The sequence below is a fragment of the Cavia porcellus genome, unplaced genomic scaffold (genome assembly GCF_034190915.1).
Source record: "Cavia porcellus strain 051 isolate PalLab524CR breed Dunkin Hartley unplaced genomic scaffold, mCavPor4.1 scaffold_6, whole genome shotgun sequence".
NCBI classification, from domain to species: domain Eukaryota; kingdom Metazoa; phylum Chordata; class Mammalia; order Rodentia; family Caviidae; genus Cavia; species Cavia porcellus.
Genome location: NW_026947489.1, coordinates 4,595,413 through 4,611,002, shown reverse-complemented (window position 1 = coordinate 4,611,002; position 15,590 = coordinate 4,595,413). Strand labels below are relative to the sequence as shown.

General features: G+C 56.2%; 5 non-coding genes and 1 pseudogene across 5 annotated transcripts; all 6 read left to right on the top strand.

The window, feature by feature from the left end:
- The first annotated feature begins 1,212 nt into the window (after window positions 1–1,212).
- Window positions 1,213–1,300, top strand: LOC111753560 (small nucleolar RNA SNORD116). The gene has a single exon (XR_002788335.1). It is a non-coding gene; the product is annotated as a small nucleolar RNA SNORD116 (small nucleolar RNA).
- A 2,930-nt stretch (window positions 1,301–4,230) lies between these two features.
- On the top strand, window positions 4,231–4,324 carry LOC111753507 (small nucleolar RNA SNORD116). The gene has a single exon (XR_002788295.1). It is a non-coding gene; the product is annotated as a small nucleolar RNA SNORD116 (small nucleolar RNA).
- A 2,253-nt stretch (window positions 4,325–6,577) lies between these two features.
- On the top strand, window positions 6,578–6,668 carry LOC111753549 (small nucleolar RNA SNORD116). Its single transcript, XR_002788325.1, has one exon. It is a non-coding gene; the product is annotated as a small nucleolar RNA SNORD116 (small nucleolar RNA).
- A 2,393-nt stretch (window positions 6,669–9,061) lies between these two features.
- On the top strand, window positions 9,062–9,160 carry LOC111753557 (small nucleolar RNA SNORD116; annotated as a pseudogene).
- A 2,361-nt stretch (window positions 9,161–11,521) lies between these two features.
- On the top strand, window positions 11,522–11,612 carry LOC111753556 (small nucleolar RNA SNORD116). The gene has a single exon (XR_002788332.2). It is a non-coding gene; the product is annotated as a small nucleolar RNA SNORD116 (small nucleolar RNA).
- A 2,569-nt stretch (window positions 11,613–14,181) lies between these two features.
- LOC111753540 (small nucleolar RNA SNORD116) lies at window positions 14,182–14,275 on the top strand. Its single transcript, XR_002788321.1, has one exon. It is a non-coding gene; the product is annotated as a small nucleolar RNA SNORD116 (small nucleolar RNA).
- Window positions 14,276–15,590: the final 1,315 nt, after the last annotated feature.

The following is a 15,590-nucleotide window of genomic DNA, read 5'->3' as shown; positions in this document are numbered from 1 at the left end:
TTTCATCTGTGCATGGCAGGTACCATTGTGTCCAGCTTGTGGTTGATGAAATTCTCTCTGGAGCTCCAGTGGAGACAGGTGTTTGGTGTCAGTGAGGCACGATGGCTCTGGAATTCTGTTTCCACCTTCCTGTGTGGGCAGCTGCACTGAGGGACCTGGACCTGGGTGGTATCACTGTATCCACTGTGGACATACCGATGCAATGCCAGGGAACCATTTTCAGGGATAGAGGATCGTTACTTTTTATGGGGGCCAGGTCCACGCCATGGCTTATGGACCAGCCTCCCTAGCACAGATGTCCCTGTTGGAGGCTGGGGACTGTCCAGCTTGTGGCTACTGTTTCTCTTCCATGTTCGGTTTCCCTTTGGAGGAATCAGGGTTCCATTCTCACCCGTGAGCACCCAACACAGTGAACCCCTCCCGCTCCGTCAGAGGTGGTGCATGCGTGTTGTCCCCAGGGCCCCTTTCCACCTTCTGTCATGGCCTCGAGCCGGGAATGTGCACCCCTGAGCGGTGTGCAGAAGCTATTGGAGTTGGCATCCGTGGATGGTACCCCTCAGTGTCTGTTGTGGCGTGGCGTGGGGAATGTCCGGGTCTGGTCTCTGGTGCAGGGCGGGCCTGATGAGATGTCTAGTGAATCCCTCCGTGGGCCCTCAGCCAGGCCAGGCAGACACCTATGCAGTCAAGCAGAGACACATTCACCTCGTGGTCCGTGGAAGGAAACAGAAGCTTCCCCATGGGATGGTCTTGAGGTAACTCAGAAAGGCCAGGCAGGTGAGAGTGAGGCACAGGCTGGGGTGCACAGTGAGACTGACTGTGTTCCCCATCCTCACATGTGGATTTTCTGTGTCCACTACGCAGGAGGAGTTGGCCTGGCGTGCCTGCCTTCAGCTGTGCCTGCCTGGCTCCTGAGGACCAGAAGCGCTGTGGAATCCTGCGAGCCTTGAGTCCTCCCAGTGAGCCCCGTCTGGTGTGTGATTAAGGGTGGTAAGCGTTTCCTTCTGCAGCCTGTAGGTGTCTTTGTGTGGCTCCCTCCCCACTGTCCCTTGTGTGGCTCAAAATGGCCATGCGATTTTGGTCCTTGCATGGGCTGTTTTTATGGGGGACGGTTGTGGAGCCCTGGCTCTACCTTGGCCTGCAAGGGCTTCTAGGCAGGGCTTTTCTCAGTCCCCTGGAACCCTGAAGGCACCTGAAGCATTTCTTCATGTTCTTGGGTTGGTGATGACACCATAATAATATTCCTTAGAAAAGCTCAACAAAATGAGTGCAAACTCTGTCATTCTCATTGTGACTGAGGTCTTGCACATGGCGTCATGCAGACATGGCAGGAAGAGGGGTCCACATCCGTGTGCCTCCCTTCCTGAATCTGTGCAGGCATTCATCACAAAGCAGCCCTTCTTCCCTGGGGACTTAGGAACGTGCTCAGTGGAGTGGGCGAAGCATGAGAGCCTGGGTTGAATGGGTCTCCCCCGTGTGTCATCCACCGAGGCTGGGGGCACTTGGTCACCCCTTGCTGAGTTTACTCCAGGCTCACTTGGGACCAGTGTAGTGCTTCTAGCTGGTTGGCACTGTCAAGCCTGACTTTGCTGAGTGACAAGGTCGTATTGTCCTGGAAGAGGGCAGAGTGATGCTGTTCAAGAGACCTGGACAGAGCTAGGTTGGCGGTATATGAGGAAAAGGGGCAGGGACTTGACCAGATGACGGTCCCCTTTGCCAGGTGCATGGAGGGAACTCATTCTCACTGGGGCTTCCCTTCGAGCCTGGGCAAAAGGCCAGGATGTCGGGCCTTGCAGGAAACTGAATTCAGGTCCTGAGGGCCAGGTGTCCCTGATAAGGTGTCTTGGACCTTGGGGCGGGGCACATTGCCGCACTCATGGTCTGCAGGGAGAAAGCTCCACTTGGAGATGGCCACATTCCCTTTATTGTCTAGGTGTTTGTCACTGGTCATTCACCAGCACCTGGGAGCTTGGGACCACGAGTTGTGTTGGGTGGGCACGGTGGGTGAATTTGGATGTAGCCATCCCTGAGATGCTTGCATGCGGCCAGCTATGTGGAAAGGTTGGGAGTTTAGGCAAAGTGAGTGTCTAGCGAGCTCCTGTTTGGGCAGTATAGTTAGTGCCTGCCGTTGATGGATGCTGGTCACTCTGAGTCGGTTCAAGGCCAGGTCCTCATTCTTCTGGCAGAGCACAAGACCAGACCTTGAGGAGAATGCGGTGCTGTCTGAATGAGGAGACTCTGGAGAGGGCCTACTTTAATGGTGTTTGTGGAACAGAAAGTGTGCCCAGATGCAGAGGCCAGCTCGGCGATAATTCTTGGCAGGAAAACCCATGCACTTAAGGGCTGACCTTAGACTGTGGTGTACACAGCTCAGACGTCAAGAACTGCGGAAAGCCTTGACTCCAGCCCCTGTGACCAGGGAATCCCTGACAAAGTGTCATGGGGCCATTGTGTAGAAGTCCAGTCAAGCATTTGGTGTGCTCCCCTTCTCCCCACAGAAGGTGCCATTGGGCTTTCTGTGCTTTGCAGTTTGTAGTTGACCCTTGCGCTTCCCTTGGGAGGTACTTGGGACCCTTGGGAAATGACCAGTGTCACTTTGGCCTGTGTGTCCCCTTGTTGGCTGCTGTTGTATTTTGCTAAAGGTAGCAGCACACCATGCTGCAGGGTTGGCCTCCTCTTGCCTTACAAGCAGATGCCCCTTAGCATGCACTGTAAATGTGTCTGTGTTCTCATGTACTCTTTCAGGACATCTCTCTGGGAACAGATGGCACACCCTCACATCCCTGTCCCGTGGCATTGTTGGCCTACACAGGCCTGGGTGATGCTGACGTGTCTGAGGCAGGCTTGCTTGGCCCACAGACCCTAAAGTCTCATCGCTGTAGGCTGGCATCCCATTCACATTACTTAGCAGGATGCTGACAAATTAGGGTGTGTTGGAAGGGCTTGCTCTTATCCCCACTCCGTCCCACTGGAGAGAGGGTGTAAACCTCCCCTGGTGAGTGGAGATTGGACCTCCCGGGGCAGATACATTCTGTTTGGCCAGATGGTTCTGTGGAGAGGTTTGATTCGCAGAGGCCACATGGAGACAATTTCTGTGGCGTTGTGTCTGCATCGCAGGTCACAGGGTTTATTGTGTCAGGCTTTTTGTGTGACAGAATTCTTTTATCTAGAGAAAGGTGCCTCCTGTCAGTGAGGCAAAGGTCTGGGAATCAGGTTTCTCTCCTTCCCAGTGGCTGGCAGTATGTGGGCCTTCTTGACATCACTTGAGTGCCCTAGAGACATCCTGAAAAGAACATGATCACTTCTGTTGAAGAACTGGACCTTGGCTCATTTGTGGCAGGCGGGGCCAGGACGACCACCCTCAGACCTGTATTACTGACTTGGGGTGCTCTGACTCGTGGCTGCTGGCTTCCACATCAGGATTTCCGTGTCTAGGCATCCGGGTTCCAATCTCCCCTCACAAGGGCACTCTACCCGGAAACCTCTTACCCACTTCTTTAGACATGGTGCACACCTGTCAAGTAAGCCAGGGTCCTCCATCAGTGGTGTCATGGGCTGGGAATGCTCAGCCCCAACTGGTGTGCTGAGCAGGTTCAAATCTGTGGTGAAGCTAGGGCCACTGATGTGCTGCTGGGTCACGGCGATGAGCAAGGCCAGGTTTTAGGGTGCAGCTGTGGGCAGGTGCCAATGGAATCCCTTGGCCAGAGGCAGGCACACACACGGAGTCCAGCACAGTGGCATTGCTCCTGGGTGCACACGCAAAGGAATACGCACATGGGGAGCTCGCGGGGATCCAGTCCATGGCACGCATGTGGTACAGTGAGAGCGCGGGCCGGGGTGGCGTGGGATCGTGTGTTTCCATGGCCTCGTGCGTGATTTCTTCTGTGTGTACTGCTCAGGAGGAGTTGCCAGGTGAAAATGACTTTTGCTGCTGAACCTCGTTCCTGGCGCCCAGGTGGCTGGAACTACTGCGGTCTTTGTGTCCTCCCAAGAGGTCTGGCCCTGAGGCTGCTTCAGGATGGTAAGCATTTTCCTCCGAAACGCAGGAGCCTTCCAGAAGGCTTTGTGAAGGCCCAAGACTTGTGAACCCTGCAAATGACCCATGAGATTTCGCTCCTTGTGTGGACCATTTGCATGGGGCACAGTGGCTTGGACTTGGGTCTTTTGGGGCCTTCAGGGTCTTTGAGTTCCCCCTTGGACTGCGAGGCAGTAGAGGCATCTCTGCATGTGCTCGGATCGATGATGATGCCCCAAAAAACATTCCTTGGAAAAGCTGAACAAAATGAGTGAGAGCTCTAATCCGTCACTCTCGTCGTGACTGAGGTCCAGCACACTGCCTCACACAGGGACCGCAGGAGCAGGGCTCCACGTCCTCGGGCTCACTTTCCTTAGATTGTGCAGGGATTTGTCAAGGATCAGCCTCCTGTCTCTAGTGGCCTCGGAAACCTGTGCTTGTTTGGAAGCCACAGGCCAGGCGAGTCCTGGGGTGAATGGACATGGATCTGGGTGTTGTTCGTGTAGGTGAGGAAGTGCTTAGTAGGCCTTGCTGAGTTTTCCCCAAGGCCCCTTTTGGGCTTCGGCAGTGCCCATTGCTGGGCCCTGAGTTTCCTCAGGACCGGAGCTTATTCTTCTGGCAGAGGGCAAACCCCAGCCCTTGAGCAGACTCTAGTGGTGCTGTCTGAGAGTGTTGACCGTGGACGGGCCTGGGTCACGGTGTGTGTGAGACAGGAGTGGGAGGCTCGACTTGGCTGAGGTTCTGAGTTCAGGCCCCACACTCAGGGTAACCCAGACCAAAGGTCACTAAACATGGACCGGAGCTCCAGATCACACTGTGTGTGGTCCTTACACCCGCACCTGTCTCACCACAGCAGGCCACAAGTGGGTCCTTCAATTTTCTGTCTGCAGCAGTCTGTGGCGATTCTTCAGGGTCCTTTATGGGAAATAGGCAGATGTAGGGTAGCAGTGTGCCCTGGTGCCTGTCATTGTTTTTTTTTTTTTTTTGCTGAAGGACACAGAGCAGTGCCTGAGGATTGCCTTCCCGTTGCCTTGCAATAAAAAAGTTCTTTGGTGTTTTCTTCAGGGCCACCTGTCCAAGCCGCCAGGTTGTGTTGACAGAAATACGTTTGTGTTTCCTTGTGCTCTGTTACAAGTCTCTCAGCAGCCAGGTGTCACTTTCTCCTGTTCCCTGCCACAGGCACTGCTGGCCTGTGTGGGCCTGGGTGAACCTGGCTTTGGTTCTAGTCAGGCTGTGCACAGAGGGCTGGCCCCAAATTCCAGTACCCAAGTGTTGGGCTCCCCATCGGGTGATTTCAACTGAAGTGAGAGTTGTTGGGGGAGTTCTGTCTGTCCTCACCTCTCTGTCTTGCCCGATGGACTTGTGAGCCACCCTGGGGTGGGTATAGTCTGTGGTCGCCCAGACAGGGACATTTTGTTTCTGGCCATGCAGCTCACAGGAAGTGGGTTTAAGCCTTGGAGGCCACCTGTTTGGGGCTTTGTGTCGATGTCTGGGCCCCCCAAAGGCGTCCACTGAGTCAGCTTTGTGGGTGATGAAATTCTCCTTGGAGGTCCAGATGGCAAGCATGCCTGACCCAGGCCCTGGAAGGTGATGTTCTGTTCCTCCCTATGGTTGGCAGGCATGTGGTAGCTGCTGTCCTCGCCTGAGTCCCCAGGGGACATCCTGATGAGCAGCCAGCATTCCCAGCTTTCTGTATTCGGGCCTGGGGTCCTGCGGCTGATGGCTTTGTCTGTCATGCATAACAGGTTTTTATTGTTTCTTAGAAGAGGTTAGAGGGCTCAAGTCTCACCCTGTGGGCCCCCCATCCAGCTACACAATCCCATGTTCAGAGGCCATACAAGGCTATTCAGTGAGCTTGCCATCCCTCCGGCAGTGGTGACCATTGAAGCAGAAGGTGGTGGCCCTGTTCACTGTCTGTGGGGTGTCTGAGTGGTCTGCTGTAGACGGAGGGTCCTTTACGGCCTGCTGTGGTGAGACAGACCCTGGCTGGGCCTGGAGGCGCAGCGTGCTTCCGGGGAGGGGCAAGGGAGTCGCTCCCCTGCAGCTGTGCCACGGCTGTGAAAGACGCATGTAGCGAGCCCACTTCACGGCTGTCCTGTGCGCACACAGGACATGGGAGCTCCCGCGGTATCGGGAAGGGCGAGCGGATGATGAAGTTAGAAGAGGGAAGGCCAGGGCAGCCTGCGTGCCACGGCCACCTTCCTTGCCCTCACATGCAGCCTGTTTCTGTCCCCACTCCTCAGGGGCAGTCGCCTTGGCAGGAGGCCATCAGCGGCGTGCGGCTGGATCTCTGCTGTTCCGATGCTACTGCGGCCCTGCGTCCTGCTGACAGTTTCGTCTGCGGGTGGGTGAACATGGTGAGCGTTTCTTCCACTGTCCTGAGGGCCCCCTCCCGTCTTTGGTCCCTCCCTCTCTGCAGGCTGGAAACGGCCTCTGGGGGCTCGTGTCTCACGTGGACTGTGTGTTCCTGGAGTACGAGGCCAGGCCTGGAATTCAATTCTGCGGGTCTTTCAGGTTTTTATGGTTTGACAAATAAACACACCTGTGGCGTTTTTGAGTGTGCTCGGATCGATGATGACACCCCAATTACATTCCTTGGAGCTGAACAAAATGAGTGAAAACTCCTAAACCGTCATTCTCATCGTGACTGAGGTCCAGCACTTGGCCACACGCAGGGACTTTCAGATGCTCACGTCCCCTTCCCCCCAGGAGAGGTGGAGTTAGCGTATCCTCAGTGGTGTGGGCTTGGGTAGAGGAGTTTTGGTTTAGAGACCCCTGAGATGCTTGCATGCAAGCAGTTTTGCGGACAAGATGGGTGCTAAAGACTCGGTAAGTTTTCGTCAAGCCCCTGGTCAAGTAGCTAGTTCCTCCCGTTGGTGGGCACTGATGGGGGCCTCTGCTCAGGGCCAGGCGTTGCTGTCCTGGGAGAGGCTAATCCTAGCCCTTGAGGGAAGGCAGTTCTGTCTGAGAGTTAGCTGACTGTGGACAGGGCCTTGGTTGATGGGATGGGTGGACAGGAACCAGTGGCATGACGCAGGAGGCAGGTCCCCAGCTCTGGTCTTGGAAAGAAAAAGTCTTCACTTCTGGCCTCACTTGTGACTGGTGGGGGCCCGCAGACAGCCCTCATGTGAGGAACTGCAGGAAACCTGGACAGCCAACCCTGTGGCCAGGGGCTCCCAGAGCAAGTGTGGCGGGGAGATTACGTGCAGCCCTGGCACTCCCACCTGGCACCTCTGCCCAATGCCATGCTCTCCCGCATTGCACTCTTGGTTTTTTGTCCCTGGCAGGGGTGGTTGTGCTTGGTCCTCCACCCCCAAGTGTCTGGGTGGCTTTAGGGTCATTTTGACCTGCTGCTCCCTCTGCCTGGTGGCCATCGTTGTGAAGGTCACAGAGCGCTGTGCTTCAGGGCTTTCTCCCTGTTTCCTGGCAAGCAGAGGTGGCTTGGAACGCTCTTCAGCGCCTGCCGTCCAAGCCGGACACTAAATGGGAATGTGGCCGTGTTCCGGTGTGGACTTTCAGGAAATCTCCCTGTGGCCAAGTCATTCTTGATGTCTTCATCCAGTGCCCTTCGGGTTCCTCACACTGTCTGGTCCGGCTGGGCTCCACCGCTGAGGTTCTGACCACAGCTTGGCTCCTCAGTGGCTTCCAATTCGTCTCACCCAGGGTGACATGGATGAAAGCGGAAGGTGTGAAAGAACTCTCTTTCCCCCTCAGCCTGCCCTGCAAGACGGAGAGGGTGAGGCGTCCCAGCTGTGCGGCAAGGTGCAGGCCGGGCGCCTGGCCAGGTTTCCCAAGGTGTGGCCAGATGGCTCATGGAGGCAGCTGTGCGTGATGAGGCCGCACGTTCATGGTCTTGTTTGTGCCGTGTCGCATATGTGCGTGGCAGGAACAAGGGGGGCCTGCTGTGTCAGGCTGGTTTGGTGACGAAAGCCTCCGCAGAGGCTTCCAATGCGGAAGGTGCCTGATGTCTGAGTAAGGCAGAGGTCTGGAAATCCGCTTTCCACTCCCGCTGCGACTGGGAGGCCTGTGGGACCTTTTGGCATTGCCCAAGTGCACTGGGAATGTCTGATGAGAAGCCAGCTCCTGTGGTTCAGTGGAAAGGGCTTGTGTCCGTCTGGTGGCAGGTCAGACCTGTGCTATCACCTGGCAGACATGTGGCTTAGGGTTCCTGTTTGTGGTCCTGTTGTTTTCCGTGCGACATTTTTTTCTGTCGAGGAATCAGGGTTCAGGTCTCACCCTTGCAAAGGCCTTTCATCTCGTCCCTCCCTCCACCACTCCTTTCCCCATGGTGTGGCCGTGAGAGAGCGGAGTCCCTCGGGGGTGTCTTTAGACTGCGAGTGCATGGCACTGAGCACTGGCCCAGGGATTGGGAATTTGCGTACCATTGTTCTGGGCCCTTGATGTGTGCAGCTACGGTGTGGCAGTGGCCAGGGCCGGGGCTTGGGGTGCAGAGGACCTGAGGCAGGGCCAAGTGAGTCCTAGCCACTGTGCTAGCCAGATGTGGGCAAACGTAAACGCAGTCAGGCACAACCACATGCGTCCTGCGGGCACATAGAAGGGAACTTACAGGGGGGCTCTTGAGGGTCCCACCAAGGACAGGCAGATAACGGAACGAGGGAGCAGGCCACAGCGCCATGGGGCGAGTGACATGGGTGCCTTCCGTAGCCTGATGTGGTTTTATTTTTTCCCCTGTCTACGCTGCTTAGGGAGAGTGCTGTGATCGGCATGCCCTTACCTGAGTGTTCTTGGAGCAGAGGAGCTATGAAATGCTGCCAGTCTTGTGTCCTCCTGTGAGCTCCAGGCCTGTCAGTGGCTGGGAACGGTAAGCATTTCCTCTGTAACCTTAGATGTCTGCGTGAAGACCAGGTGGAGCCCTTAAGACCTCTGTGCTTGCAGGCTGGAAATGACCCACAGGGTTCCTCCCTGTCCATGGACAGTGTTCCTGGGCATAGCAGAGGCCCGGGTCTTCGTGGCCGTCAAGGTCTTCCAGTTGGTCTTACCCAGTCACCCTTGCACTGGCAAGTGCTCGAGGCATCTCTGCATGTGCTTGGATTGATCATGACACTCCAAAAACCTTGTCCATTCCTTGGACAAGCTGAACAAAATGAGTGAGAGCTCTAAACTGTCGTTCTCATGTGACTGAGGTCCAGCACACTGTCCACACAGGGTCCGCAGGAGCAGGGCTCCACGTCCAGGCTCACATTCCTCAGACAGTGCAGGGCTGCATCGAGGGTCAGCCTCCTCCCCAGTGCCTCAGGAACCTGTGCTCGGTGGGGTGGTCCCCACGAGGCCACACCTGGTTGAATGGATCCCCTCCTATCTGCTGTCCACGTAGGCGAGGGGATGCTTGGGCAGGTTTTGCCGAGTTTCCCAACGCCTCCTCCCATTAGGGTGGTGGTGTTAGAGCCTTCACGTGGTGCATTTTGAATGCCTTTGATTGGTGGATGTTGACAAACCCTGACTCTGCTCAGGGCCAGGTCCTCATTCTCCTGGGAGAGAACAGCAGCAGCCCTCGTGGAGATGGTGGTGCTGTCCGTGAGTTAGCTGGGTGTGGACAGGCCCTAGACTGATGGTGTGTAGGGGTGGGAACTGTGACTTGAGAACTCTAAACTCCTTATTGGCCACCATTTTTTTTTTTTTGTACCGGGATTGAATAAACGCTTACTCGGCTAAGCTAAATCCTGGGCCCCACCATTGTTTTCTGTAAAGGTCACATAGTTGTGTGCCTTGGGATTGGCTTGCTTTGTGGCCTTAGAAGCAGAGGCGTGCCCTTTGGCATGCCCTCCAGGGCCAGCTGTCCAAGCTGCATGGTCGTGGCAGTAGAAATGTGTCTGTGTTCCTGTGCGCTCTGTCATGAGTTCGCTCTGTGGGCCAGTGTCACTCCTGTGTCCTGTCCGGTAACACTGTTGGCCTGCGTGGGCCGGGTGCCATTGGCTTTTGTCTTGGTCAAGTTTCTCTCAGCTGGCTTGCCCTGAGGTCCAGCCCCCATAGTTGGGCTCCCTAATGGTTAATGTATTGTGTCAACTTGAGCAGTTTAGAAGCTTAACTAAGTAACTTTTGTTGTTTTGCACAACTGTGCACTGTTGTCCCTCAGCCATGAGCCACCCTGCCTTGGAGCAGCTGATTATGGGCTGAAACCACCACAAACTGTGAGCTAAATAAACCTTCCCTTCCTTGATTGTGGGTGTCAGCTATTTTGTCTCAGCATGAGAGCGAAGTAACCAAGACAGCCTCCCCAAGGTCATGTCGGCTGAACAGAGCAGTTTTGCACTGACTCCCCTTGCTTCATGTCTCCCTCTCGTGCTGCTGGGAGGGTGTGAGCTTTCTTAGGGTGTGTGTGTCCCTCGTGCATCCAGATTGGGATGTGTTGTGTCTGGCCATGTGATTCACATGAGGTGGCTTTGAACCACAGAGGTCACATGCAGGTAACTTTGGGATGTTGTGTTGTGTCTGTGGGCCTCAGGCATGAGGGAGGCCATTGTGGCAGGCTTTGTGGGTGACGAAGTTCTTGGAAGTCCACACCAGAAGCGTACTTGTGGTGAGTGAGCCCAGGACCTGGAAAGTGATTTTTTGATCTCTCCTTGTGGTCGGCACGCATGTGGTACCTCCTTGTTACCACCCAGGTCCCCTGGAGGCATCCTGATGAGGCACCCCTGCTTCAATAGAAGGGGGTTGTATGCATTTGGTGACATGTTGGACCCCAGCTTCTGTCCTCAGACACATGTCTGTGTTCGTGGCATGGCATTCTCTGTCTGCCTTCCATGTTGGGTTTGCTTTTCCAGGAAGATGAAAAAGGGCTCCAGTCTCCCACTATACCCCATCCTATCTGATCCCTTCACCAGTCCTAAAATGCAGCCTTTGAAGGGGAGGTGGCCTCTGTTCACCGTGTTCAGGTTGTTGGAGATGGCGTGTTGTGGATTGTTCTGGCGAGGGAAGGGGCCAGGCCAGGTTGCAGGGTGCAGTGATGGCCAGGAAGGGCCTGAGGCAATCAGTCCCCTGTGACTTAGCCAGAGGCCAGAGAAACAGACCTGCAAGCTGGCACCATGCCTGCCCTGTGCACTCTTACACTCTAAGCTGTCACGAGACAAGGAGACGGTAGAGCTGGAGTGAAGGGCAGGGTGGGCTGGATTCATGATGCCTTTCTCTGCCTCATGCATGATGTTTCTGTCTCTACTACTTAGGGGAGTTCTCGTGGGAGGTCAGCCTGCAGCTGCATGTGGTGGTGGATTCCTTGCTCCAGAGGTGCCTTGGAGCTGTGACAAGGACTGTGTCATGACCTCTATGCCTGAATATAGGTGGCCGAGGATGGTAAGTATTTCCTCCTGCAAGGAACAGACACTGTTCTGAGGACCTTGAACCTGCACTGGGCTGGAAATGTTCTGGGAGGGGTCACAGCTTGCAGAGACTATGTATTCCTGGAACATGGCCGTTTGGCCTGTGGTCTTGCAAGGCCTTCGAGGTTTTCTAGTTTGATCAACAAACATGGCTGTGGCATCTTTGAGTGTGCTCGGATCGATGATGACACCCCAATTACATTCCTTGGAGCTGAACAAAATGAGTGAAAACTCCTAAACCGTCATTCTCATCGTGACTGAGGTCCAGCACGTGGCCGCACACAGGGAAGGCAGGAGCAGGCCTCCACTTGAGATGCACACACAGCCTTCTCACTCAGGGGTTCGTCCCTGTCCAGTCCCCGCCTCAGGCCCTCAGGACATGTCCTCCCTGGGGTGGCCCGGCTAGGCGAGGTTCGGGTTTCTGTGATCCCTGAGCTCTGGTTGGCATTCTGGAGCAGAAGGGTGCTGAAGGCTCGGTGACTTTCCCCCAGGCCTCGGGGTGGGTGGCGCAGTTAGTGCCTCTGATCCGCAGGGGCTGGCATCCTCACTGTGCTCTGGGCCGATGCTCATTGTTCTGGGATCGGGCGAGGTCCCCCTGGAGCAGAAGGTGGTTCTGTCTGAGTGAGCTGACGTGCACAGGGGCCAGGCGGATGTGGAACATGAAGAGGTCACTCGATGCAGAGCGCATCTCTCAGTGCCAGGTTTGGGAGGAATCCATTCCTTTCTGGGCTCACTGTGGACCGCCGGTGGCATGGAGATGTCCCTGATGTTGGGAATGGCAGGAAGCCTCACATCAGCCCTTTGGCCAGGGAATTGCAGAGCTGGTGTCGTGAAGAGAATGTGGAGCTGCACGTCACACACTTAACTGAGTTGTTACCCAGTCCTGCTTCCCTGTAATAGTGATGAGGAGTGTCTTAGAGATGGCGGGCCCAAGCTGCACCCCCAAAGCCACGTGTTTACCAGGGTGGACGCTGCAGCCAACCCTTGTCCAGCTGCGGGCGATGATGTGACCTTTGGCCTGCGTGCTGACACAGAAGGCTGTGCATTCCTGCTGCAAGACGCCTGCCGTAGGTTCACCACCGCCACCTCAGAAGGTGCCCTGGCTTTTTCTGGGCCTGGACATCTCTGCTTGGTGCCTGGAATCCTGCCTGAGAGTTACCTTGCTGGGGAGGAGGGCCAGTTTGGCTTGCGGCTCCCTCTTGTGGCCACAGCTGTATTTTGCTCAGGGTCACAGAGTGCTGTGTGTGCTCCAGGCTTGTCCTTCTGTCTGTCCCCTGCTGTGCCTTTCAGTGCCAGTTGTCCAAGCTGGATGTTGGCCGTGCCAACATGGGCGTCTTCCCTTTTGCCCTCTCAGGAGAGCACCGGACGGGTGGTGACCTTCTCCCGTCTCGGTCTCATGGCACTGTGGCCCCTGTTGGGCTGGGTGATGTTGGTTTATGGCTGTGGCAGGCCTTGTTCAGCCAGCTGGCCCTGCACAGTCCTGTGCCCGCAGCTCAGGCTTCCGTCGGCTCCTCACTCATCTCGCAGGGCGGGGAAGACGAGAGCAGCAAGCATGGGAAGAGCGCTTTCTTTTCCCTGGCTCTGTCTCTGTGTCTGTGTCTGTCTCTGCCTCTGTCTCTGTCTCTGTCTCTCCTTCAAGCCATCTGGCCAGAATGAGAGTGCGAGGTGTCCCCTAGTTTGTAGAGCCCCGGGGTCTCCCAGATTGGCTCACTTCAGGCGGATCTGAGGTGCCGGGCCAGGGTGGTGTCGTGTTGTGCATGTGCATCAGGGGGGCAAGCTGTCCTCAGAGGCTTGGTGACAGAGGTCTGGAAGTTGATGCTCTGTCATCGCCGCCATGACTGGCATGGCTTTTGGACCTGCTTGGCACTGTCAGTGTCCGTGGGGACATCCTAGGAGAAGCCAGGGTTCCGTGCTTCAGTAGATGCAGGTTGTGTTTGTTTTGTGGCAGGGCGGGCCAGCGTGCCTGGCAGAGAGGTCTGCGCTCCTGAGTTCTTTTCTGTGGCTTTGGCTATTGTCGGTCTCCCACATTAGGCTTTCCCGGCTAAGGGGACAGGAGTCAGCTCTCACCTTTGAACGGACGCTCCACACTGTCACTCCCTGCTGTCACCTGCAGCTCCTCCCGAGGTGCTGTGCCTGTCCAGTTAGCGCGGGTCCCTCTGGCAGCGGTGCCTTTCAAACTGGGGTGCCTGGCCCTGATCGGCGTGCTGAGGAGTTTGGAGTGCACGAGCCTGTTCGTTAGGCAGGCTGTGTGCTTGCTGCTGTGTGTGGGTCCCGGTCTCAGGGTGCAGCCAGGCTAGGGGAGGTCAAGAGAACCCTCCCCAGCATCTGAGCTGCAGGCCCCAAACATACACACAGTCATGTGTGGATGCGTTCACCCAGAGCACACAGGGAAGGAAACACTGGTACTATGGGAAAATGCCCGTGGTGACCTGTGAGGGGCGTGCAGGCCAGGGTGGCATGAAATCGGCGATGGGATGCTTTTCCTTGTCCTCAGGCCCGCCCTCTCCCATTTCCACTACGCAGGGACAGTTGCCCTGTTGGGCGAGCCTCAGCTGGGTGTTCCTGTTTCCTGTGACCTGGAGGAGCCGTGGAGCACCGCGAGCCTGTGTCTTCCCCACCAGCCTGTGGGCAGCTGAGCACAGTAAGGATTTCCTGCCTGCAGCTGGAAACATCCTTGTAAATAGCTTGTGGAGCCCTCAGGAGCTTTGTCCTTGCAGGTCTGACCATGGAGTTTCAGTCCTCGAGTTGATGATGCTCCTGGGGCACAGTGGGGGGACCCTGGGTCTTGTGTGCCCTGTGGTTTGAGAAGTACCTGAGGCATCTCTGCATGTGCTCGGATCGATGATGATGCCCCAAAAAACATTCCTTGGAAAAGCTGAACAAAATGAGTGAGAGCTCTAAACCGTCGCTCTCATCGTGCCTGAGGTCCAGCACACTGCCTCGCACGGGGACCGCAGGAGCAGGGTCAACATCTACATGCTGTGTCCCTCAACCCTGCAGGCGCTCACCATGGGTCAGCTTGTTATCGTCTGGGACCCACGAAACACACACTCAGTGGGGCGGGCCTACCTAGGTGATCTGGGTTAATGGGTCCCAGCTTGCCTGTTGTTCGTATACACAAGGGATAGGCCAGGCTGAGTTCTCCAAGCCTTCTTGGGATGGTGGGTGCTGGACAGCCCTGACTGTTCTCAGGGCCAGGGGCTCGTGCTCCTGAGTATGGGCAAGACCATTCCTTGCTAAGCGGTGGTGCTGAGAGCCAGTTCCTGTGGGCAGGGCCTGGGGAGGTGGCGTTTACAGAAGGACAGTGAAGGACTCAGCAGAGCCGGGGATGGAAGTATTCCCTGCTGCCATGTGTTTGACAGCGCGGCTAAACACTTGACAGGTCTGGAACTCCAGCGGCTCTGACCTCGGAGTATAGGGTGGGGTAACCTAGAGCACGAACCAAGGAACAGGAGGTGGGGCTCCAGCTCGCGTGGTTGTCCTTGCACCCGCCCACAAAAGGAGCCCTTCACATTTTCCGTCCCTGGCAGCCTGGGAAGTAACAGGGAGGAGAGGGTCTCTGTGTCCTGAGCTCCCCCGGGGGCTGTTGGTTTCGGTTCCAGGTCACAGAGTAATGTTGCCTTTTGCCTTCCTGTTGCCTTGCAAGAAAAGGTCCCTTGTGTGCCCTTCAGGGCCAGCCGTCCAGGCAGGTAGCCTGCAGCAGTAGAAATGTGTCTGTATTCCCCTGTGCTCTGCCGGGAGGTCTCTCGCTGGCCAGTGTCACTCCCTCGTATTCCTCCCCACGGGAGCTCTGAGACTTACTGGGCCTGCCTGATGTTTACTTTTGTCGGGATCAGGCTCTGCTCAGTGTGCTGGCCCCAAGTCCAGTGCCTACTGGTTGGACTCCCCACTGGGTGATGTTGACTGAAGTCTATCAGTTGTTGGGGGCGCTCCTCTCCAACTCTCCCCAACTTCCGTGGCTCCTTGGTTTACTGTTAAGGCATGGGGGGCTGGAGGTGGGTCCACGGGACTCTTCCAAGGCATCTTAGTGAGAGCCAGGCAAGCCCACATGCAGTCAAGCTCAGCCATGTTGCCCTTGTATGCACACTGATGGAAACGTACTTGTACACATGCGAAGCTTCTGTGGTGTCCCCAAAGGCTGGGCAGGTGACACAGTGAGGGGCAGGACAGGGCAGCATGGGGTCAGTGAGGCAGATGCTCTTCCTTGGCCTCACCCATTGTTTCTGTCTCTACACCTCAGCATG